The 26,355-nt window shown below is 35.8% G+C and overlaps 1 long non-coding RNA gene across 1 annotated transcript in view; it reads right to left on the bottom strand.

Annotated features, from left to right (window-relative positions):
• Window positions 1-13,462: 13,462 nt before the first annotated feature.
• LOC140500430 (uncharacterized) overlaps window positions 13,463-26,355 on the bottom strand; it is an 82,305-nt gene continuing 69,412 nt past the window's right edge. The window contains exon 2 of the long non-coding RNA XR_011965734.1: window positions 13,463-26,355. This exon is cut by the window's right edge and continues 26,933 nt beyond it. This is a non-coding gene — a long non-coding RNA (uncharacterized lncRNA).

Genomic DNA, 26,355 nt, shown 5'->3' with positions numbered 1-26,355 from the left:
TTATTACTGTCACTACTACTTGTGCTCACACCAGTATCCAAAATGATGATAGTTTTCTCTCTTAGGTTTATGGTTACATTTTTCTTTCTTTTTACAACAAATTACAACTGGCTTCTCTTTTCCTGCTAGCTTTCAAATCATCCCATTTAACCTCTGAAGGATAATCCATGGCTCCAAGTCTGCTGGCTGCAATTTCAGCTTAAATGTTTCCATAACTTCCTAGTGAGTTGTCATTTTCAAGCCTTTCTTTATTAATTATTTAAACAATTTCCATTAGCTTATGGCTCTGCCTTAGTTCAGCCATTTTTCTTTCCCTGTTTAACAAGTGAAAAACCACCACCATAAGCTATAAATAGGAGGCACCAGGAGGAGCAAATTGAAGCAGACGAACAGAAGCGTGACTCACATTTCACCCATCCCTGGAGCAAATCCAGGGACTACCACGTTCTGGGAAGTGGTCTTAAATTGGTTCCACTTCCATATGGGAATTCAGAAGCTCTGAGACCATGTTCAAAGGATCTTTTTTCTCTTTCCTTGCTTTTCATCATTCAGCTCATTTTTGTAGGTATTCAGTGAGTGCCACCACCATGCTAAAAGCTATAAGTGATGCAAAGACATGGCTTCTGCCCTCAAGGATCTTGTGACTCTGTTGGACGGGCAAGATAAACCTCACTTCTTTCTCAGTGTGTCTATTTCTGCCAATAGCACCATAAAGAAGAATCTCAGACTCTCTAAATAGGACAAGACCTCAGAGGTCATGTAGGTCAACTACTACCTGAAGTATGCATCCCTCCTATAGCTTTCCAGCCTCTGCTTGAATACATCCAAATAGGGAGATTTCATTAGTCCATGAGGTACCCCAACCCACTTTTGGAAAGCTTTATCATTAGGAAACTTTTCTTCATTTTGAGCAGAAATCAGCCTTCCTGCAACTTCTATTAGCAATTCTGTTCTCTAGGACAAGAAGAATAAATCTGCTTCCTTTTAAAAAATACATAAAGACAGCAGAATGTCATCCCTCTCCTTTCACACCTTCTCTTCTCCTGGATAAATATCTACACTTTCTTCAAGAGATCCTCACTGAAGAACTTGGAGATTTATTCTCCTAAGTCATCTTTGCACCCATCTCTTCTCACATTTAAGGATGACAGAATCTTTTTGGCCAAAGTAATTCCTGAAACTCTCAAAGGCAACCAGGATCAGAACTATTTTGAGGTAATACCTGGCCTGTCTTGAAAGGCTTATTGTAAAGGCTGAATGAGACAATGTATAGGAAACTACTTTGAAAGGTATATAATACTGTTTTTCATTCATATTTACAAATTTAAGATTTTTACTATTCCTCCATTCCCTAAGGTCCTATCCTTACTCTCCAACTAGTGAAATTCTATCCATTCTTCAAAAAAGGTGGGATGCAAACTCCCCATTTAGGAAGCATTTCATGATTATTCCAGCTCCAACTTCTCTCTCTCTCTCCGAATGCCTATAGTACTTATACTCAAGACTACATGGGTGAACCTTTAGCTATGTGCAATTGTGAGCTATTAGCTATGGTTAATTGCTTCACATGCATTAACATTATCTCTTTAATTAGACAGAGCCCCTCCAAAGTAAAAACCAGGTGTTCTATACTCTTGAATTTCCCATAGAACCTAAATCAGCTTCAGACATGTAGAAAAGTGTTTAACATTCATTACATCTTCATCTTTCCTAATGATTATAAAAGGAAGAATCCAAAATATTAACTGCATCAGGTAACATGGTATAGGGGAAGGGGAAATCAATCAATTAATCAATAAGCATTTATTAAGCACTTACTATTTATTGACTAGGGATACAAATTTTTTAAAAAGCTTCTGACTTCTAATAGTTCACATTTTAATGAGGGAAGACAAAATGTATGTAAATAAGTACACACAAGATAGCTACAAATTATATGCAAGGTAATCTTAGAAGGGAAAGGTGTAGCTGCTGAGGGAAAAAGAGGAAAAGACTAATGTAGAAGGCAGAATTTGAGTTCAGTCTTGAAGTAGGTCAGAGAAAATAGGAGGTAGTGGTGAAGAAGGAAAACAAGTGAAGAGTCGATAAAGGCATAGAGATATTAGTTGAAACATATTGTGTGAAGAATGCCCATTAGGTAATTATGACTGGACTCCTGATTTGTGATTCCTTCCCTGGGCCATTATTTTGGGAAAGACCTTTGCCATGCGTCTCCTCACTCATGACTGGACTTTTTTCTTCCTTCTCCTTGCCAGCTACCTTGCCATTCTGGAGAAATCTCTGTCTTGGGGCCCTGCTGGTCTTTCAAATTTCACTCCCCATAGGGGTAGCCCTGCCACTGAGAGGAAGGAGAAGAGTTTGCTTTGGAAAGGGCCCACAAAGCCATTTCTCTGGGCATTGCTTAGGAAGAGGAATCCTCTTTCCATGAAGGCACACAAGAGAGTCCCCATGTGGATCCTTAGGGGTCAGAAGTCCCAGCTGGGAGAAATAACAGCCAGTCAACTTTATCCCTATGTTGATGGATCCTTGAAAACATGGAAAATCCCTAACTACTATGCCTCATGCTGTGTAAGCAAACACCACAGTACTACACCTATATGAATATCGCCTTTAATTTAGTTTGAATTGAGTTGCAATGTTGGCTAAGAACAAAGTTGCCATGAAATCAGCTGATCTCTATCTGCACTCAGTTTGCAATCAGGAGACAGAGGCTTTTTTCTTCCACAATATTCAATACTCTGTTCTGTAATAGTCCTGGAACTGATAATTTATTCCAATGAATTTTCTAGAATATCTTAAATAACTCTGATTTTTATAACAAAAAAGATGTCTTTTGATGTAACAATCTTAAAAGGTATGTAGTATGCTACTGGGAAACAATTTAGTGCGTCATTTCCATTCTAACATAAGGAAATACGGACTAGTATAAAAGTATATCCTAGTTACAGATACTTTTCACATGCATGGTTATAAAGATTATTCCCTATCTCTGCCTTCTTTTTTAAGAAAGTCTTTAACCTCTTCTCCCTCCACTGGGGGTCTTTCCTTCCTTCCCCTACCTCCTTGAGGAACATTCAACCCTTCTCTAGCACTGGGCCCCAGTCTTGACTAACCCAAGTAAAAGGAGAGTACAATAATCTCATTGTGCACAGGACTAGCAATCCAAAAGGAATGCTAGGATTCAGCCTGGTTCATGTGACTGGACGTGTGTCTGTATAACTCCCCTTCATAGTCTTCTCATGTAAAGACAGCATGATAGAGTAGAACCTACACTGGACTGAGTCAAGAAATCAACCACTCAGACAGGTCATGTGATTTGGGTTCATTTCCTCAAACAGAAAATTAAGGGGTTGGACTAGATCCAGCAAATATCCTACAGACATCCCCTTTTGATTCCCCAGTTCACAAAAACAAAAACAAACAAATTGTATCCTGCTAGTACATCCCTCTGTTGCTAACATGGGTCTCCATTCTAAAATTCAAATGTTCTCCATCAACTCCCCCTACTCACACTACTTCTACTCCAACTTTCACCCCATTTCTTGTATACACACTCTATTGCATTTTTAAAATCTCCTAGCCCTCACCTTCTTTCTCCCTTTCACTGTGACTTATGGAAGCCCTGTGGGTCATCCCTCTGCAAGTAAACTATTTTATCCTAAAACTATTTCTTTTATTTAATCAATTCAAATCTGTCTCCTTCTCCCCCACCTCCAAGAAGAAAAAGAACACATTTGTTACAAATGTGTAGTTCAGTAAAACAAGCTATTAACACTGGCTAGGTAAGAAAAAAGTCTTAACTTGCACTGACTTCTTCACATCTTTATGAGGAGAGAAGGGCAACATGTTTTATCATGAGCTCTATGAATCACGACAGATCACTGTGCTGGCCACAGTTCCTAAGTCTTTCAAAGTTATCTTTACAAAGTTGTCATTGTGTAAATTGTCTCCCTGGCTCTGCTCCCATTATTCTGCTTCAGTCATACAAATCTTCCCAGATTTTCCTGAAACCATCCCTCTTTATCATTTCTTTAGAATAATAGTATTCCATCACACACACACACACACACACACACACACACACACACACCTAGTTCAGTCATTCCCTAATTGATGGGTACCTTCTCAGTTTCCAGTTCTTTGTCAGAACTGCTACATTTTTCTACATCATTAGAATTTGTCTGCTTAAAACAAATTTCTTCATTAATCTACCCTCCTTCTTATTCCCCAATTCCTTAGCCTCCCTCTTTCTCTATTGAATTAAATATATTTCTGCACCCAACCATTTGTATTCTTCCTTTTTGTGACCTCATATGAGAATGAGATTCAAATGTCCCTGCTCCTCATATCCTTTCCTCCTTGTTAATACAGATTTCTACTTAGAAAAACCAATTATGTGAGATAATTTTCTGAATCCTTAGTCTCCTCCATTCTACTCTAATACATTCCTCTACCTCTCTTTTCATTTTTCTAAGATTATTAAAATATAACAGAACCATTCCCAAGCTCTCCAATTAGATTTCTTCTATGATCACCAATGATAAGGGTCAGTGGGGACATGTGTGTCATCTCCCTAAATTAGAATGTAAACAGTTTATCCCTTAGTCCCTCTTGATTCCTGTGTTTCTATGACAAAATTTCTATGCAGCTCTGACCTTTTCATCAGGAATGCCTGGAAGTCCTCTATTTCATTAAAGGTTTAATTTTCCTCTTATAGAATTATATTCAACCTAAATGAGTAAGTTATTCTAAGTTGTAAACCTTTATCTTTTGCCTTCTGGAATATCACATTCTAAGCTCTCCATTCCTTTATGGTGGTGGCTGCTAAATCATGTGTGAACCTGATTATGACTCCTTGATATTTGAATTCTTTCTTTCTAAATGTTTCTACTATGTTTTTTAGTCCGAGAGACTCTAGATTTTGAGTATAATGTTGCTGGGAGTTTTCCTTTTGGGATTTCCTTTAGGAGGTAAACAGATTCTATTCTGACTTCCCATCACTTTGGTGGGATTCATTTTTTTTGCTCATTCTTTCAGCCCATTTTTTGACTTTATGTTAGGGGTAGGCTCTGTATTTTTCTGGAGAGAATTCCAAGCTGCCCTTATATCCTCTGGTTCTTGCTAATGCTTTCTTGTAATATTGAGTATTATGTTATTCTAAGATCTCAGCGATAGCTCAGGCTGTCACATAACATTACACACTGCAACTAAAAAAAAAACTTCACAACAGATAAAATTAATGCACTGAGGATAAGAAGGGAAGTAGTTGAATGGGAAAAATTTCTTTGTATCAAATTTCTTTAATAGGAGTTTGGAATCCAAGATTCATAAACTATCTATCTACCTACCTACCTATCTATCTATCTATCTATCTATCTATCTATCTATCTATCTATCTATCTTTCTAACTATGTACTCACACATAGATATGTGTGTGACCAAATAACTATTCCCAACAGTATGAAAAAGGATATGAAAAAACAGTTCTCCAAAGTATTGCAAAGTATTCCCAAACACATGAAAGAGTGCACCAAGAAATGCAAATCCAAACAATCCTGAGGTTTCTACTCACACCTTGTCAATTGACAAAGACTACAAAAAACAGTAATGGTCAATGTTGGAAGGGTTGTGGAATGAATGTATACTAATACATTGTTTGTGGAGTTGTGAAATGGGCTAATACCTTAAGAAAATTATCTATATGAAGGAGGTTCTCATATACACCAAAAATATTTATATCAGCACTTCTTGTGACAACAAAGAATTAGAAACAAATTAGGCAGAGGTTAAAGAAACTGTGGTATGTGAATGTAATGGAATATTACTGTGCTGTAAGAAATTACGTATACAATGAATACAGAGAAGCATGGAAAGATCTACATGCACTGATACAGAGTGAAGTTAGTAGAGTCAAGAAAACAATACACACGGTAACTATAACAATGTAAATGGAAAGAATGATGACACACCAAAAATCAAAAGTGATGGCAATAAAATTATAAAGATACAGCATGACTCAAAAGAGATATGAAAAAATACTTCCAAGCCACCTTTTCATGGAGGTGGGAGGTCCATGTATATTATACACTGCATGTTTTTGGACTTTTTCAATGTAATTGATCGGCTGTACTGAATTGCTTTCCTCTTTAATGAAGTACTATTTGTTATATGGGATGGCTGTTTACAATGGGGAAAGGGAAGGATACTAGGAATAACTATGATGACTTAAGAAATAGAAGATATTGGGGAGAAGAATCAGGAGTACGTCATACATAGTTACTGACACATTGTGCAATAAAAACTGACTTTGATAGACTTGGCTCTTCTCGGCAATGAAAAGTTCTAAGACAACTCCAAAAGGCTCATGATGGAAAATGTTGTCCATATCCAAAGAATTATGGAGTCTGAATTCAGATCAAAGCATACTATTTGCTGCTCTCTCTTTTTTGTTTTGTTTCTTCTTTCTCATGGTTCATTTCATTGGTTATAATTCTTCTTTGCTACATGACTAATGTGAAAATATGTTTAATGTGGATGAATATGTAGAGCCTATATCAGATTACATTCTGTCTGGGGAAGGAGGAGGAGAGGAAAAAAAAATTTGCAACTCAAACGTTTGTGGAACCGAATGTTGTAAATTAAAAATAAAAATTAAAAAAAGAAATAGAAAACATCAATAAAACTTATTACAAAAACATTTTCACAAGTACAAAACAGGGAATACTTCAGAAGGAATTTGTCTAGAAAATGATCTGAGGATTAACATTGCTGTCAAGAAAATCAATACAGTTTTAGGCTGCATGTTGAGGAATCATGTCCAGGTCTAAGGAAGTGATTTGTTGTCTTCTAGTCAGACTGGATCTAGACTATTATGTTCAGTTCTAGGCACCACATTCTAGAAAGAACACTGATAGTGTAGAGACTTCCCAGAAGAGAATTTCAAGCTTATTTAATATTTGCAAGAGTAGGGATAAGCACAATAACTGAAGGACTGACAAGTAGAAAAGAGGATACACTTGTTCTTTCCAGTTCTGAGGAAAGAACTGGAAACAGTGAGAAGTTGGAGAAAAAACAAATTTAGGCTTGAGATAAAGAAAAACTTCTTAATAGTTAGAGCTATCTAAAAGCAAAATAGGCTTCCAGGAGGGAGTGAGAAAGTTACTTTTTCAAAAATGTAGTAGCAAAGAGGCACCTGCTTGCTTTCCCCACAGAAGAAGTTTGCTTATGCTATATCTAGCAGATAATGCACATCCAGCAAACTAAAAGCAAAGCAATCCAAAGTATAGAATCACAGAATTTTAGAACTTGAAATATTAGAGATCACAAAATCACAAATTAACTAGTCAAGCCCCTTCTTTTCATAGGTGAAGAAATGTAAGCAAAAGAAAGTAAAATACTTTGTCCAAGGTCATTAATTTTAACAGTGGCACTAAGAACCACATCTTCTTTTTGCAGTCCAGTGTTCTCACTGTTCTACCTTGCTACCTGAACTATTATTGGGGTAAGGGGAGAGAGGAGTGTTACATTTCTGAAGAAGCCAAACTGTTTATATATGTGGGTTAGAAAAATGGAATTAGTATCCTTTTCATCATATATACACACACACACACACACACACACACACACACACACACACACACACATCCCATTGTCTTCATTTCAGTGTGCTTTCAAAGATCAAGTGGGGTATTTTACCTTTGTACAAGGTTTCTTTCTCATGTAAGCAGCTAAAAGGATGATCCATTTCAACATTAAATCACTGCCATAAGAGTACTTCCCAACTTACTAAGTTTTGAAGGTAGATCTATACTAAGGCTGAAGCCTATTATAAACTATTGTTCATTCTGATTTCCCTGCATTAATAAATCAATATATATATTCATTAAACAACAGTTATAGGCCAGGAGTGATGCTACATACCAGGCATACAAAGCCAAAAGTGAAATAGTCCCTGACCTTGAGAAGTTTAAAATTTATCAAGGGGATTCCACATCTACCTATATACAAAATTAAAAAAAAAAAAAGATAGTTTTAGGAGAAAGATACTAGCAGTTTTGGGAGAAAGGTGGGGAATAAAAATGACTTTATGTAAAAAGCTGCATTTAAGTTGAACCTTGAAGGAAGCTGATATAGGATGATAGCTTGAGGGGATGGCAGAATTTAGAAAGGGCTTCATCATTTCTGAAATTGCTTCAACTTTGGTACTCAGCCTCATCAGTACTCTCTGTGGTCTCTGTCTCTTTGATTGGAGAGCTGGAGGCTGGAGTAAAAACCCTACCCAAAGATTCCTTTAAAGATTAGGTAACTCTCCATTGCCTGTCAGCTGCACCACTTGGTTTTTACTCTACCATCATTATGTCAGCTTGGTAAGTACCTTTACCTCCTCCTCACCTTGCTTTCCAGCTTCCATTTGTATGATGTCTCCTCTCTCTCTTTCTCTCCACACACACACACACACACACACACACACACGTATGTATGTATGTATATGTAAAAGGATTAGCGGGGAGGTGGTCTCATAGCTTTCAAAGCTTCTGAAGGAGTCCAGAAAGTAATATACTTTGGAGCAAAGGTCTATGAATGATTAAAGATAACCATGGTAAGTTCTGTTGCTGTTGTGAAATCATTTCTGTTACGTCTAACTCTTTGTTAATCCATTTGGGGTTTTCTTAGCAAATACACTGACGTGGTTTGCCATTTCCTTCTCCAGATCATTTTACAGATGAAGAAACTAAGGCCAACAGGATTAAGTGATTTATCCAGGGTCACACAGCTAATTTTTGAGGCTGGGCTTGAATTCAGGTCTTCCTGACTCTAGGCCCAACACTCTATCCACTGCCCTGTCTAGCTATGGTGGGGTCTAGGCTAAGCGATTAAGATAAAAGCCCTAGCTGACCCAGTCTTCACCCCATGTATCTCCTCTATTTCAGGAAGCAGTGCCTTTCTCTTTGTTAACAATTTCCCATTAAAACAGAAAAAGTACCTCCAATAATAATTTACATTTGTGACATAGTTCTATGGACAATAATGTTTAATCTTAATTTGTTGGTCATTAAATTACAGAATTTGAAAGAAACTGAATTATTGTCAAGTCCAATTGCTCTTCTTTTAGACTGAATACAAAAAAAGAGAAATGACAGCTGAGACATCCAGAAATTTATAGGAGATAAAATCTCCTATGAGAACTAGTTGTAAAACCAAAGCTCTCAAATGCTTATACACAAAATTAGAGGTCCTAACACAAAAAGACATATTTTACCTCACTAATGTCACTGAGATTTGGTGGGATTCAACTCATGGTTACAGCTCTGTGTGGGTATACTTTATTTGAAAGAAAGAGGAGAAACATGAGAAAGGGGAGATAGCATAATAATTAAGAATGTATACACATTAGAAAAAATCAACTAGAGTGGTAAACCACGATGGAGAATATCAAAAGTCAGGGAAATAGAAGTGATTTTATGATTGGAGGGTTCTACAGACATCTAGATAAAAAGAAGAAATAAAGGAGGAGTTTGGGGAACAGAATACACTTGTGGTTCAGAGGCATGATATAATAGTGTATTGAGGTGTGACATCAATTATCCAAACATATGAGTTTTCTCTATTTCAATCTCCATGTGTCTCTGACAATAGCAGAATAGCTAGTAACTTCAGATTTGACTCAACCAGGTATTTTTCAATCTGCCTTTGTGAAAATATAAGGAAAAATTTTGTTTTGGATTTACTTCTCAGTAAACAGGAGGATGGAGCAATGAGGTAGCACAGTAGACAGAGTGCTGGCCCTACAGTCAGGAAGACTGACGTTCAAATCCTGTCTCAGACATTTACAAGCAGTGTGATCCTGGGCAAGTCATTTATTTTTGTTTGCCTCAATTTCTTCATCTGTAAAATGAGTTGAAGAATGAAATGGCAAACCACTCCAGCAGCTTTGCCAAGAAAACCACAAATGGAGTCAGAAGAGTCGAACACAACTGAAAATCAATTTAACAAACAACAACAAATAGGAGGAACTGGCTGCTGGAGTAAAGACGACAAGAAACTTAGAGGTAGAGGAAGTGACCATTTAATCTTAGAATTTGTAATAAAAAACAGAGGCCATTTGGGCAGAGTGTGATATGCAAACTAAATTTTAATGAAACCAACTGTTTTTTATATGAATATGTTGAGACACATTCACTCTATCCTGCATATAACATATCCACAGGCAATTGTCAGACTGTCAACTCATACTCTATACTGCACTGTCTACTGCATATTGTTGGTGTGTATTTTCTCTGAATGGTACTCTAAGATGAGTCAACAAAAATTTATTAAGTGTTTACTATGTACCAGTAACTGTTCTAAGCACTAGGGATACCGAAAACGTAACACAGTCCCTCAGCTCAAGGAGCTTAAATTCAAGTGTGGGAAACAACATACAAATTACTATCGACATAAAAGATGTAACAAGTAGATGAGAGGTAATCTCAGAGAGCAGGTACAAGCAATGGGGGTGGGATGGGTGGGGAAAGGCTTGTTGAAGAAGGTTGCATTCAAATTAAACATTTGAGGAAGCCAGGAAAGCGAGGGAAAAGGGAAGACTCTAGGCATCGACCACGGCTGGTGAAATTGCCTAGACTGAACATTTGGTGTGAGGAAAAGCTAAGAGCCCAGAAGCACCAGACTGTAGAGAATGAGGAGTGTTGTAAGAATACTGTAAGGGGTTTTAAAAGCCAAACGGAATACTTTATATTTGATTCTGGAAGTAATAGGGAACCCCTGCAGCTAACTGAGGATAGGGGATGACATGGTCAGATCTGTGCTTTAGGAAGAACACTTTGATTGCTGAGAGGAAGATTGACTGGAGTGGAGAGAGATTTGAGGCAGGAAATAAAACAAGCATGCTATTGCAACGGTACAAGTATGAAGTGATGAGAATCTATTTCAAGACAGTGGCTGTGGAGAGAAAGGGATGTATATAAAAGATGTGAAGGCAGAAAGGGCACCATCTGGCAAGTGATTTGGATAAAATTCACTTATTATGAAGCTTAATAGCATGTTTAATAAGAATGAGTTGTATATTGTTAATAGCTTTTTTTTGGTCATCTATTGAAATAATCATAATTTTTGTTACTAATAAGGTCTATTTATAGTTTTTCTAATATTGAACCCTACCTTCAATTTGGGTATAAATCCAACCTGATTATGTATGTTCTTTGTGATGTATGACTATAATATCCTTGCTAGTATTTTATTTAAAATTTTTACATCAATATTCATTAGGGAAATTGCTCTATAGTTTTTTTTCCTGTTTTGACTCTCCCTGCTTTATGTATCAAGACCATATTTGTGTCATAGAAGGAATTTAATACAACCATTTCTTTACATATTTTTTTCAGTGTATGTAGTGCTGAAATTACTCTTTAAATGTTTTGATAGAATTAGCTTGTAAATCTATTGGTCCTAGGTACTTTTCTTTGGAAGTTCCTTTATGTCTCATTCAATTTCTTTTCTGTAATAGGGCTATTTTTTTTATTTTGTATTCTGTTAATCTAGGCAATTTATATTTTTGTAAATATTCATCCAGTTAAATTAGTCAGTTTTATTGATATATAGTTATTTAAAATAGCTCCTAATAATTGCTTTTGAAAATTTCTTCCTCATTGATTGTAGATTTGCTTTTTTTCATTTTTGATACTGGTAATTTGTTTTGCTTTTATAAAATTATTAGCTAAAGGCTTATCTATTTTTTCTTTCTAAAACATGAGTGCCTAGTTTTGCTTATTAGTTCATTTTTTTTTTTTTTACTTTCACCTTTGTCTCTCTTTCAATTTCCAAAATCTCTATTTGGTATTTAACTAGGGTTTTTTTTATTTTTACTTTTCTAGCTTTTTAAAGTACATGAACAATTTGTTGACCTGCTTTTTCTTTTGTACTAATTAACAGGTTTAGAAACATTTTCCTTTAAATATTGCTTTGCTTGCATCTCACAAATTTTGTTGTCTTCTCACTGTCACCTTTAATAAAATTGTTTTTATAATTTTTGACCCTCTCATTCTCTAAGAATATTTAATTTTCAATTAGTTTTTAATCTGACTTCCAAGGTCCCTTATTAAATGTGATTTTTACTGCATTATGGTTGGCACAAGATGCTTTAATGTTTCTGCTTTTCTCAATTTGTATGGGAGGTTTTTATGTCCTAATACATGATTAATTTTTCTGAAGATGCCAGGCATAGCTGAAGAAAGGTACACTAATTTGTATCTACATTCAATAGCTTTTCTAAAATTTTACTCAGGTTTCTAGCCTCTTTTTGATTCATGTGTTGGTTAGATTTATCTAGGTCTAAGAGGGATAAATTGATGCCACCTCCCACCACACCCCTCATTATACTGTTTTTTCCTACAATTCATTTTTTTCATTAAAATTTAGATGCTATACTGCTTGGTGCACATGTTTAGTATTGATATTAGTTTATTGTCTTTGGTACTTGCTAACAAAAAAAAAGTAGTTTCCCTGTTTAATTTATTTACTTAGGTTTTTTTTAACTTTTGCTTTGTTTAAGAGCATGATTGCCACATTTATCTTTTTACTTCAACCAAAGCATAATAGACTCTGCTCTAGCCCATTATTATAACGCAGTGTGCATCTTTCTATCTCAAGTGTATTTCTTATAAACAATATATTTTTGAATTCTGGTTTCTAATTTATTCTATTATTCTCTTCCATTTTATGGGTAAGTTCATCCCATTCACCTTTACAGTTATGATTGCTAACTATATTTCTCCCCATTCTTTCTCTTATACTTTACTTTCTCCCATACTTCTTTTGTTTCTGACTAATACCTCCCTTAATTTATATCCCCTTGGATTCCTCCTTTTGTTAACCTTTCTCCTTCTATTTTCTTGCTATGGTCTTTTGCCTCTTTTTCTATCCCCAACACTTAACACAAAGCCTGGCACATAGTAGGTACTTAATAAATGTTTATCGACTCACTTAGCTCTGTGTGTGTGTGTGTGTGTGTGTGTGTGTATTCTTCCCTCCTTTAACCAGTTCAGAGGAATGTAAGGTTTAAGTATCATCTTTTCTCCCTTTCCACCACTGACCTGTCCTTATTATATAAAGTCTTCCTTGAGCACCCTATTTATATGAGATATTTTCCCCCATTTTTCTTTCCCTCAGTTCCTGTTGTGTTGTTCGTCCTTTCCCTTTCCATTCATCTTTTGAGTCCATCCAAACACAAAATAATCACATACAGGCATTTTGTGACTCTATGGGATCTATGATCCCTGATGATAATGGAGTTCTGAGTGGCTTCATGTATCATCTCCCCACGTAAGAATGTAAGTTCAATTTTGTTTAGTCCCTTTTGATTGTTTGCTCCTGTACAGTTTTTTTATGCTTCACTGACTCTTGTTTGTATGTAATATTTTCTACTCACTTCTAGCCTTTTGATCAGGAATGTTGGGAAGTCCTCTACTTTACTAAAGATTAATTTTCCCCCTTTGGGATTATACTAAGCTTTGCTGGGCAGGTTGTTCTTGGATTTTTTTTTTTTTTACCTTTTGGAATATCATATTCCAAACTCTCTTCTCCTTTAAAGTGTGTCTGCTAAATCTTGTGTGATCCTAACTGTAGCTCACTGGGACTTGAATTCTTTCTTTCTCCCGATTTGCAGTTTTTATTTTTCCCTTGACCTTGGAGCTCTAGATGTTGGCTATAATACTAGAAAAACTTTTCATTTTGAGGGTTTTTTCCCAGAAGGTAACCGGTGGATTCTTTCAATTTCCACATTACCCTCCAGTTCTAAGCTATCTGGATAGTTTTCTTTTATGTTTTCTTGAAACATATCTAAAGTTTTTGCTTTGGTGTTTTTGTTGTTGTTGTTGTTTTTTGTTGTTGTTCATGGCTTTCAGGTAGTGCACTGATTCTTAAATTTTCTCTCCTTGATCTGTTTTCCAGGTCAATTTTTTCCCTCTATAACATATTTCACATTTTCTTCTATTTTTTCAGTCTTTTGACTTAATTCTATCACCATGTATTTGGAAGTTTAGAATACTACTGATGTCTCAGTACACAGACTTTTCTTGGACTTTTTAGTGCAAGGCAGCAGACAGGGATAATACTTGAACTTAGTCACAAGAAAACCATTTATAACTTGTAGCTATGGACTTTGCCAAAAGCTCTCTGTTTGATTTGCGAAGGAAAGAAAACATTTAAATAAGTTTAAAGGTGGGTAATCACTATCACTCACACATAATCACAGAAGGCCCAGAAATCACAAATGAACTAAACAAAATTGAAATATGTGTGAAAAAATACTTAATCAATTCTCAAAGATCACAGGGGCCAACAATGTTTCATCAAGAAGAAATAATGTCAGATCAACCTCATTTCTTTTTATTTTGTATTTTCAATACTGAATTCTCTCCTCCCTCCAACCTCTTCCTATCTATTGAAAAGGCAAGAAATATGATACCCATTCTATCTATGAAGTATAACATATTTCTGAATTAGCCATATTTTAAAAAGCAAGTAAAATAGAGGAAAAAATATGCTTCAATCTGCAATCTAAGTTCATTAGTTTTTTATCTGGAGGTACATAGTATTTTTTTATGAGTCTTTTGGAGCTGTTGTAGATCATTGCATTCATCAGAATTACTAAGCTGTTCAAAGCTGATTATGTTTACAATGTTGCTGCTAACATGTAGATTGTTTATCTGACTTCCGCTCACTCCACTTTGTACAAGTTCATATAGGTTTTTGTGAAACCATCCTCCTCTTCATTTCTTTCTTTTTAATTATTCAAATTTTTTATTTCCAAACTCTGTATGAAATAGAGATCTGATCCCCCAATTACGTTAAAAACTTTTTAACATTTAAAAAAAAGGTTTGAGTTTCAAATTCTCTCCCTCCCTCCCTAAGACAGTAAGTAGTCAGATATAGGTTACACAGGTAAAATTATGTAAAACATTTCCATTAGTCATTTTGAACAAGAAGACAAATAAAAAAAATTAAAGAGTAAAAATAGCATGCTTCAGTCTGTATTCAGACAATATCAGTTCTTTCTCTGGAAGTGAATAGTGTACTTCATCATCAGGTCTTCAGATTTTTGGGGGGATCATTGTATTCCTGAGAATAACTAGTCATTTACAATTCTTCATCATTCAATATTGCTCTTACTATATACAACATTGTCCTGGTTCTGTTCACTTCACTTTGCATCAGTTCATGCAAGTCTTTTCTGGTTTTTTTTTGAAATCATCCTGCTTGTCATTTCTTGTAGAATAATAATATTCCATCAGAATTATATGCCACAGCTCATTTAGTCATTCCCCAATTGATGGGCGTCCCTTCGATTTCTAGTTTTTAACCACTACAAAAAGAGCTGCTATAAATATTTTTTGTACAAATAGGTCTTTTCCCTTTTTAAAAATGTCTTTGGAACAATGGTATTGCTGGATCAAAGGGTATTCCCAGTTTTACAGCCCTTTAAATATAGTTCCAAATGGCTCTCCAGAATCACTGGACCAAGTTCACAACTCCACCAACAGTACATTAGTGTCCCAGTTTTCCCATATCCCCCACATTTATCATTTTCTTTTTTTTGTCATATTGTCAATCTGATAGATGTGAGATAGTATGTCAACGTTGTTTTAATTTGCATTTATTTAATCAAGTTATTTAGAGCACGTCTTTCATATGACTATACAGAGCTTTTGTCTGAAACCTGCTTGATCATATCCTTTGACCATTTACCAATTGAGAAATGACTTTTATTTTTATAAATTTGACTCAGTTCTCTACATATTAGAGAAATAAAGTCTTTATCAGTTATTTTTGCAGAAAAGTCTCCCCAGTTTTCTTCTTTCCTTTTAATTCTGGCTGCATTGGTTTTGTTTGTGTAAAAACTTTAAAAATTTTATATAATCAAAGTTATTTATTTTACATTCAGTAATGCTCTCTGTATTTTCTGCAGTCCTTAATCCTTCCTTATTCATAGATGTTACAAATAAACTATTCCATGCTCTCCTAATTTGCTTATGTGTAAATAATGTACTCATTTTGACTTATCTTGGAATATGGTATGAGATGTTGGTCTATACCTAGTTTTTGCCATTGTGTTTTCCAGTTTTCCCAGCAGATTTTGTCAAATAATGAGTTTTTGTTCCAAAACTTTGGATTTTTGGATATATCATGTACTAGATTACAATGGTCATTTACTATAATGTAATATGTACCTAATCTATTCCATTGACCTGCCACTGTTTCTTAGCCAGTAGCAAGTTGCTTTCATAATTACCACTTTATAGTAATTGAGATCTGGTATGGCTATACTTTCTTCCTTCACATTTTTTTTCACTGATTCCCATAACATCCTTGACTTCTTGTTCTTCCAAATAAATTTTATCATTTTTTCTAGTTCTATAAAATAATTTTTGGTACTTTGGTATGGCACTGATTAGATTAACTTAGGAAAATTGTCACTTTTATTATATTGGCCCAGTCTAACCATAAGCAATTAATATTTTTTCCAGTGGTTTAGATTTGATTTTGTGTGATGTGTTTTGTAACTTTGCTCCTATAGTTCCTGTGTTTTTCTTGATAAGTAGATTCCCTAGTATTTTATATTGTCTATTTGATTTTAAATGGGATTTCTCTATTTCTTGCTGCTGGACTTTGTTACCAATAGATATGCCAATGATTTATACTGTATCGTGAAATTTTGCTAAAGTTAATTATTCCAAGTAGCTTTTTAGCTGGATTCTTTAAATATGTTACATTTAAAGTGCAACAGTTTTGTTTTTCATTGCTTATTTTACTTTTTTCAATTTCTTTTTCTTCTCTTATTGCTATATTTAACATTTCCAGTACAATACTGAGTAACAGAGATGCTAACTGGCATCCTTGTCTTATCCCTCATGGTTCTGGGAAGACTTCTAGCTTATTCTTGTTTACATATATGCTTGCTGATGGTACTTATCATTTTAAGCTCCATTTATTTCTATGCACTCTAGGGTTTTTTAAATAAAAATGGATGTTGCGTTTTGTCAAAGGCTTTCACTGCATCTACTGAGATCATATGATTTCTGTTAGTTTTGTTGTGGTGGTCAATTATGCTGATAGTTTTCTTAATACTGAACCAGTCCTACACTGCTGGCATAAATGCCATCTGGTTATAGTGTATGATCCTTGTGATATATTGATGTAATCTCCTTGCTAGTATTTTAATTTTATTTTCAACAATATTCATTAGGGAAATTGGTCTACAATTTACTTTCCGTTTTGGCTTTGCCTGTATTAGGTATCAGCACCATATTTGTGTCATACAGAGAATTTGGTAGGACTCTTTTTTTGCCTATTATTCCTAATAGTTTATTGGGATTAACTATTCTTCAAAATTCTTTAAATATTCTTTAAATATCTTTCTTAAGAAGCCAAGAGATGGCTTGTTCAGTTTCTTTTTCCAAAACTGGGGTATTTCATTTCTTTTGTTATCTGGGTAATTTATATTTTTGTAGATACTCATCCATTCATTTAGATTGTCTAATTTATTGGCAGTAGAATTGAGCAAAATAACTTCTCATAATTGTTTTAATTTCTTCAGTGGATTTTTTTTGATCATCTGATCATTTTCGATACAAGTAATTTGGTTTTCTTTCCTTGTAAAAAATCTAATTAATCAATGCTTTATTCATTTTATTATTTCAATGGTTTTCTTTCAATTTTATTACACTCTCCTTTGATTTTCAGGATTTCCAATTTGGTTTCATTGGAGATTTTTATCTTTTCCCATTTTTTTTAGTTGCATGCTCAATTCATTGATCTATTCTTTCTCTATTTTATTGATGTAAGCAATTAGAGATATAAACTTCCCCCTAAATACTGCTTTGGTCGCATCCCATAAATTTTGGTGTGTTGTCTCACTGTTGTCATTTTAATGAAATTATCTATTGTTTCTATGATTTGTACTTTAACCACCCTCCCCCCTTTTTGGACTATTTAGTTCTTAATTAATTTTAATCTATTTTTCCATTGCTCATTATTGAAAGTAAAGCATTATGATCTGAAAATGATGCATTTACTATTTCTGCTTTTCTGCACTTGGTTGTGAGGTTTTTATGTCCTAATAGATGGTCAATTTTTGTGTAGGTGCCATGTAATGCTTAGAAAATGTATATTCTTTTCTACTCCCATTCAATTTTCTGAAGAGACCTATCATATTTAACTTTTCCAGAATTTTAACCATATCTTTAACTTCCTTCTTGTTTATATTTTGGTTAGAGTTATCTAGTTCTGAGAGGGGAAAGTTGGGGTTCCCCAGTAGTATAGTTTTATTGTCTCTTTCCTCCTGTAATTCATTCAACTTCTTTAAAAATTTAGATGCTATACAATTTGGTGCATGTGTTGAGTACTGATGTTACTTCATTGTCTATGGTACCTTTCAGCAAGATATAGTTTCCGTCCTTATCTATTTTAATTAGATCTATTTTTGTTTTGTCTGAGATCATGATGGCTACTCCTTTCTTTGTTTCAGCTGAAGCAAAGTAGATTTTATTCCAACCCCTTATCTTTACTCCATGTGTTTCTGTGCTTCAAATGTGTTTCTTATAAACAACATATTGTAGGATTCTGGTTTTGAATCTATTCTACTATCTGCTTCCATTTTATGGGTGAGTCCATCCCATTCACATTTATACTTATGATAAATGTTATGTCTCTCCATGCTATTTTTGTCTGGTTTATCCCTCTCATTCTCTTACTCTCCCATCCTGTTCCTCCCAATTTTCCCTCCCTTCTATCAATCACTCCCTCCCGTTATCCCCTTCCCTTTTTACTTCCCTACATGGTAAGACAGATTTCTGTATTCAACTGAGTATATTCTCTCTTTAAGCTAATTCTGACGTAAGGTTTAAGCTTTGCCTGCCAACCCCCCTTTTTCCCTTCCATTATATATGAGATAATTTACCCCCGTTCTCTCTCCCCTCCTTCCAGTTCAATTTTTTTTCTCACCCCTTTATTTTTGGGGGGGAGGAGGACAGGGTGTTAACATACCATCAAGGTCACCTTATATCCACACCCTTCTAACTGTCCTTATAGCAATAAAGTTCTTGAGAGTTACCAACATTATCTTGCCATCTATAAGTACACAAACAGTTTGACCTTAATGAATCCCTTATGTTTTCTCTTTCTCGTTTCTTTTTTACCTTTTTAAGTTTTGAGTTTCTATTTGGAGGTCAAATTTTTTATTCAGCTCTGGCCTTTTAATGAGGAATGCTTGACAATCCTCCATTTTGTTAAATGTCCATTTTCCCCTGAAGGATTATATTCAGTTTTGCTGGGTAGGCGATTCTTGGTTGTAATCTTAACTCCTTCGCCTTCCAGAATGTCATATTCCAAGTCTTCCAGTTTTTTAATGGGCAAGCTGCCAAATCCTGTGCGATCCTGACTGTAGCTCCACAATACTTGAATTTTGTCTTTTTTGACTACTTGCAGTACTTTCTCCTTGATCTGTGAGCTCTGGAATTTAGCTATAATGTTACTGGGAGCTTTCATTTTGGGATCTTATTCAGGTGGTGATGAGTGATTTCTTTCCGTTTATATTTTTTCCTCTTCCCCTCTCCTCCCACCTCATTTTGTGTATCAGGGCAGTTTTCCTTGATAATTTCTGGATATTGTCTAGGGTTGTTTTTTATATCACAACTTTGAAGTACTCCAATAATTCTTAAATTATCTTTCCTAGATCTCTTTTCTATATCAGTTGTTTATCCAATGAGAAATTTCACACTTTCTTCTATTTTTAAATTTTGTTTTATTATATCTTGATGTCTCATGGAATCATTAGCTTCTACATGCTGAATTTAATTTTTCAGGAATTATTTTCTTCAGTGAGCTTTGTACTTCCTTTTCCATGAGGCCAATTCTACTTTTTAGGAAATTACTTTCTTTGGTGAATTTTTGTGTATCTTTCTCCATGCTGGGGCCTCTTTTGTCTTGTATTATCATTTCTTTTCCCAATTTTTCTGCTACTTCTCTAATTTGTTTTTTAAAATCCTTTTTAAGCTCTTCCAGGAATTCTCTTTGGGCCTGATATCAAATTACATTTTTCTTTGAGGCTTCACTTGTACCTATTTGGACACTGTTGTCCTCTTCCAAGTTTGTGCCTTGATGTTCCCCGTCACCATAACTTTCTAAAATCAAGTTTTTGTTTTTGTTTTTGTTTTTGCCCATTTTGCAAGTTGGTATTTTTTATGCGAGAGTTGGGCTCTGTACCATACAGGATCTTGATGCTGGCTTTCACTGAGCTTTTAGGGCCTATCTGCTGGCTTGTATCAGAGGGTAGTCCTTCCTGTTAGACTTTTTTGGGTTTTGTTTATTCTACTAGTCTGCTCCAGGGGTGGAGCCTTACTGCTGGGTTGCTATGGAAACAAGGTCTCTCTGCTGGTAGGAAAGCAGGGGTGAAATCTCACTACTGGTCAGCAATGAGGTCAAGGGTTTGGTGAGGGGGCTGTGGCTTCTGAGGTAGGACCTTACTGTGCTGCAGACTGCTGGCTTGCCTTTGGGACTGCTGGCTTACAGGAGGGTGAAGCTTTGCTGGTGGATTGCCCTAAGGTTAGAATCTTGCTGCATGCCCTCTGCTTTGGGGCTGGCTGCTGCTGCTCTCAGATCTTGTTCCATTCTCACCCCAGTGAGACAGACCTTTCTTGCTGGGTTGCTAAGTTACTTCCCTGCTACTAGATTACTTCTGAAGTAGTTTTCAAGTTGTTTTGAAGGGAATGTGGCAGAGCTCCAGGGAGTTCCTTCCTCACTCCACCATCTTAGCACTGGAAGTTTTTTTTCATTGCTTAAAGCACAGTAGTATTCCATCATATTCACATCACCATAGCTTTCTCAGACATTCCCAGTTGGTGGGCATTCCCTCAGTTTCCAATTCTTTGTCACCACAAAAAGAGCTGCTATAAATATTTTTGTACATAGTGGTCCTTTTCCTGTGATATCCTTGTGGTACAGACCTAGTCGTGGTATTACTGGTGCAACTGGTACACACAGATTTTATAGCCCTCCCCACTTCTATTAAAGTCTTTCCCTCTACCTCCATCTCTCAATACAATCCTACTGAAAGTCTCCAATTCATTATTCCATACACCACAGGGATTCTTTGTAATTTTTTTTAAAAAAATTGTATTATATGTATTTATCATATATATTATATATATGCATGTCTGTACACATATATATTATATGTATGTTACATCACCATGGTTTCTTCCCTTCCTCCCACACAAAAAAATCCCATATAACAAATTGTATTTTTTTAAAGACAAAAAAAGGTAGAGATAGAATAATTAATAGGTTGAAAAAATCAGAAAATGTGCGATACTTGTGGACCTCCCTTTTACTGCAAAGAGGTGGGGTGGGAGGGCCTCTACATATCTCTTTTGAAACATGCTTTTTTTCTAATTTTTTTAGCATTTGATTTTTCGGGGTATGTGTGGTCATTCTCTCAGTTTACACTATTGTAACCATTATGAGTATTTTTTTTTCTTGGCTCTGCTTACTTCATTCTGCACCAAATCTTTCTATGCTTCTTTGTATTCATCACATTCGCAGTAATATTATATTTATGCACAATAATTGATTTAGGCATTTTTCCAACTGATTGCTATCTACTTGATTTCCAATTCTTTGCTATCACAAAAAGTGCTATTAGAATTTTTGCTATATATGGGGAGCTTCTTATTACTGCCTACTTTGGGCATAAACTTTATAGTGACATCTCTAGATCAAATGGTATTGCCATTTTAGTCACTTTATTTGCATAATACCAATTATGCAATACCAATATATAATACTAAGTGATTATATTGATTCACAGCTCGAGAAATGTAGCTACGTGCCTATTTTCCTACAATGCATCAACTATTGACTATTGGCATCTTTTATCATTTCTGCCAATTTGCAGAGTATAAGGTAAAACCTCAAGTTTATTTTCATTTACATCTCTCTAATCAGATTATTTGGAAATGTGAGATGCATAGATTTAGAGCCATTTCCCCTCCAAACAGTCACACAGAATATTTGTGCCCAACCTATGTTATGCCCTTCTGAGTTTGAATTGGAGTGATCAGCCACAGCTACACCTACTGGACCTTGACCTCAACATAGTGATGTGATTTTGTTCCTTTAAGTTATTTGGAGCGTTCTTTCATGTGGTTATAAATAGTTCATCATTCTCCTTTAGCAAACTGTTCATATACCTTAGCCACTTAACTATTTAGAATGACTTCATGTCTTCTATATCGGACGTCAAAACTTTATCAAGAGATATAATCAATTACCCTTTTTTCTTTCATGAGACTTGCCACTATATATTCAAGTTTGTCCAAATTTCTACTGTGCACTGCATAAATTATGTTTTCACAATTCTTATTTAAAAAGAAAATTAGGAATATCCTGCTGTTGTTTCATACTCTCTTGGAAATCCATAGGGTACTCTACCTATTAGGACTGATTCATTTTCCTCTGTCTTGTAGTACTTGATACCTGAACTATTTTATCTGATTATGAGGTCACTTTCCCTTCATATCTTCTCTGTTGTTGATTTATCTGCTTATATTCTAAGTCTGAGCTTTCTTTTACCTGAGCTCTTTGGTAAGTTCAATCTTTTTTTTCTCTTACTTTCCCTATTGCTCACTTTCTGACTCTGAGAGTGGGTTCCTTGGGAGTTGGCTCATCGAGTACTTGCCCTTCTTCCATGTGTACATTTCATGGCTGCTTTCTTGGAAAGTATTCTGCAAGACATAATCAATTGGAAAATCCCCTTTTTAGCCACTTTTTCATTGTCTCCTTCATTAGATTCTTAGGTTTTTGAGGGCAGGAATTATATTTTGCCTTTCTTTCTATCCCCAATATTAGTATAGTGTTTGGCACATAGAAGCACTTAATATTTATTGGCTCCAATGGTTTGACAATGGTCTTTGCCCCAAGTGACTATGAGCCCCATAAGGATGGTGGATTCTTTCCTTTGGGCTTAGTGGAGTGCCCCTCCCCCTATGTGTACTGACCCCTGTTGGCATATTGCCACTGCAGACTGAACAAATTTCTACAGCTCTGGGAGGAGGGGGCAGGTTGGGTAGACAGTTCTCTTGCAAATATGTGGGCCATCTGGTGCACCCTTGCTGCAATGGAGAGTTGTGGGTGGTGGGGAAGAGAGTGCTGAGTGAAAGACTTTGGGGATTGAGCAGCATTGGGGAACCTGAGGCTTTGAGGTCCCACGAGGACCTCCTCGTTTGCTCTCTGACTAAACACAAACTTCCCAGAATGGATCTTTATTTAAATTTTATTTAAAGACCACATGTGCCTGGAGGCCACAGGTTCCAACCCTAGGTTAGAGATTAGCCTTCTCTGCTTTTAGTTGTTATTTGTTTTTAGTCTTCACTGTGCTAGACCATGGAGACAGATGAAATAGCTTTATTTCTGGTGCATAATTCCTAGTTTAATGAGATTTGAGGGATCATGATGAAAAAAAATGTCCAATCCTCTATCTTACTGGTCACAAGACCCAGTCTTTTCATCCTTCCTCAAGCATCCCATCTCTTCCCTACTCTCTGCTGAAAACCTTGCCTCATATTTCACTGAAAGAAATGAAGTAATTGGCCAAGAGCTCCCTCTTTCACATTTCTTATTAATCAGAAGCTTTCCACTACTATGTTCTCCTCTACTTGTCTCACATGAAGCAGGGGGCCTTCTTGTCAAAAGCCAATCTCCTTTACATGCACAAGTGACCCTATTCCATCTCATCTTCTCCAGCAAACTGCTTCCACTATCATGCTTATTCTCTTACTAATCTTCTGTCTACTGGTTACTTCCTGGTCGACTGAAAACACATCCACGTCTCTTCCATCCTCAAAATAACGTCACTTTCATCTATCTCCACAGAGTATATATATCTCCTTCTTTCCTGTGCCTGAACTCTTTGGAGAAGGTTGAACTGTCTCCATTTCCTTTCCTCTCTCTTAACTCTTTACTCTGCAAATTTTGATGCCATTGGTCACTCGTTTCTTGATATTCTCTTTAGTTTGGTTTTTTTAAAAAATATTACTCTCCTCTGGTTCTCCTACCTGTTTAAATATTTCTCAGATTTCTTTGTAGGATTTTTATGTAGGTTTTTCCAACTAATGATGAGTGTCTCCCAAGGATCTGTCCCCAGGCCTCTTCTCTTAGTTCTCTCAGCAACTCCCATAAATTCAGTTAACATCTCTATGCTGAACTTTCACAGATCGCTTGTCTAGGCTTAACCTCTCTCCTTGACCTTTAGAATCACATACCTAACTGCCTATTGAACATTTATCATTGGATGTGTCATATACTTAATTCAAACTCACCATATCTCAACAATGCTTTACTGAACTCACAATCTTTCCCTCCATATTCTCCACTCCTAATTTTCTTATTACTGCCAAGGATATCATTGTCTTTCCAATTACCCAGATTAACAACCAAGGTTATCACCCTTGACTCCTAATCCTAAATTTCACACCTCATATCCAATTTGTTGCTGAGTACTATGGATTCTACCTTTGTAACATCTCACATATACCCCATTCTTTCCTCTCACAGTGACACCACTCTAGTACATACCCTTATCACCTCATTGCAAGAGATTATTGCAACAGATTTCTGGTTGATATTCCTGCCTCATGTCGTCCCACTACAACTCATCTCCTATTTAGCTGTCAAAGTAATCTTTCTAAAGCAAAATATCACCATTCTCAAGAACTTAAGCATATTCTCCACATAGACAGTATACTAGCTGGATATCTTTTGGCATGACTGTGATGACCCCTATTCAAAAACCTCCAGTGGACTGCTATCATTTCAAAACTCTCCATAACCTGATCCCCTGCTACTTTTCCAGAATTCTTACATTTTACTCATCCCTTTCTACTCTGCAATCCAATGACACTGGCTTCCTTTCTGTAGCTTGTTCAAAAATATTACATTTCCAACTCTAGGCACTTTTACTGGATGTCTCCCATACCTAGAATTTCCTCATCTCTTTCACCTTGTTTCCTTCAAGTCTCAGCTACAATCCCATCTTCTACAAGAGCAGTATTCCAATAACCCTTAAGAGCAATTATCCTGTATTTCCTGTAGTTTCATACTGTGTTCTGCACCACTGCTACCTTCCCCACCATCCATTACAATGATTTTCTTTAGAGATGGGACAAATAGGTGCCTTACACACACACACACACACACACACACACACACACACACACACACACACACACACACACACACACACACACCACATAGCCCAGTGCCCAGCACATAGTAGGTACTTAATAAATGCTTGCTAACTATTCACAGTGCTGGGTCAAGTGTTAAAGGCAAAACACTACTTGCCCTCAAGGAGCTCACAATCTAATGAGACAAATTTCACTTTCTGGCAGGGTTACTAAGCTTGGAGATGAGAGGAACACTATAAACGCAGTTTACCTACATTTTAGTAAAGCTTTTGATAAAGTGTCTTATACTGTTCTTGTAATAATGGAGAAACATGGAATAGAAAATAATGAGACGGTTTTAGAATTGATTACATGGTCTGAGTCAAGAGTAATTTTTAATGGTTCAGTGTCAACATGAAGGGAAGTCTCCAGTGGAGTTCCCCAGGAATGTGCTTAGCCCTTTACTGTTTAACATTTTTATGAATGACTTAGATAAAACCACAGTCCGCATACTTACAAAATTGGCATATGACAAAACTGGAGGGATATCTAACCTAGTAGGTGATAGCATACAATAAGATGAAATTTTACAAGGGTAAATATAAAGCCTTGTATTTGGGCATTAAAAAATCAGCTTCACAAGAATAAGATAGGCGAGATGGCTAAACAGTTATGCTGAAAAAGACTTTGGGGTTTAGTGGACTGAAAGCTCAATGACAATCAGAATTTACAGGTTCCCTAGAGATATCTCTAAAAACAGGAATATCAAATACAAGAATACAAAAACCCCTGAAACTTGGGGCAGCACACCTTCAAACTTAACAAAGAGTTCAAAATTCAAGTAATTGGCTGGGAAAATGACCAAAACAGGGGGAAAAAATAAGATAATAGGTTACTTTCTTGGTGAAAAGGTATTTTCTTATGATAAGGAAGATCAAAGCATACAACTAGTGGAACAACAAAGCATACAACCAGAGGAAGATAGCCAGGTCAAGGCCCCTACATCCAAAGCCTCCAAGAAAAAACATGAACTGGTCTCAGGTCATGGAAGAGCTCAAAATGAATTTTGAAAATAAAGAAGTAGAGGAAAAATTGGAAAGAGAAATGAGTGATGCAAGAAAAATCATGAAAAACAGGTCAA

This window comes from Notamacropus eugenii, chromosome 4 (assembly GCF_028372415.1).
Source record: "Notamacropus eugenii isolate mMacEug1 chromosome 4, mMacEug1.pri_v2, whole genome shotgun sequence".
Lineage (NCBI taxonomy): Eukaryota > Metazoa > Chordata > Mammalia > Diprotodontia > Macropodidae > Notamacropus > Notamacropus eugenii.
This window is presented reverse-complemented; position numbering and strand designations above follow the sequence as displayed.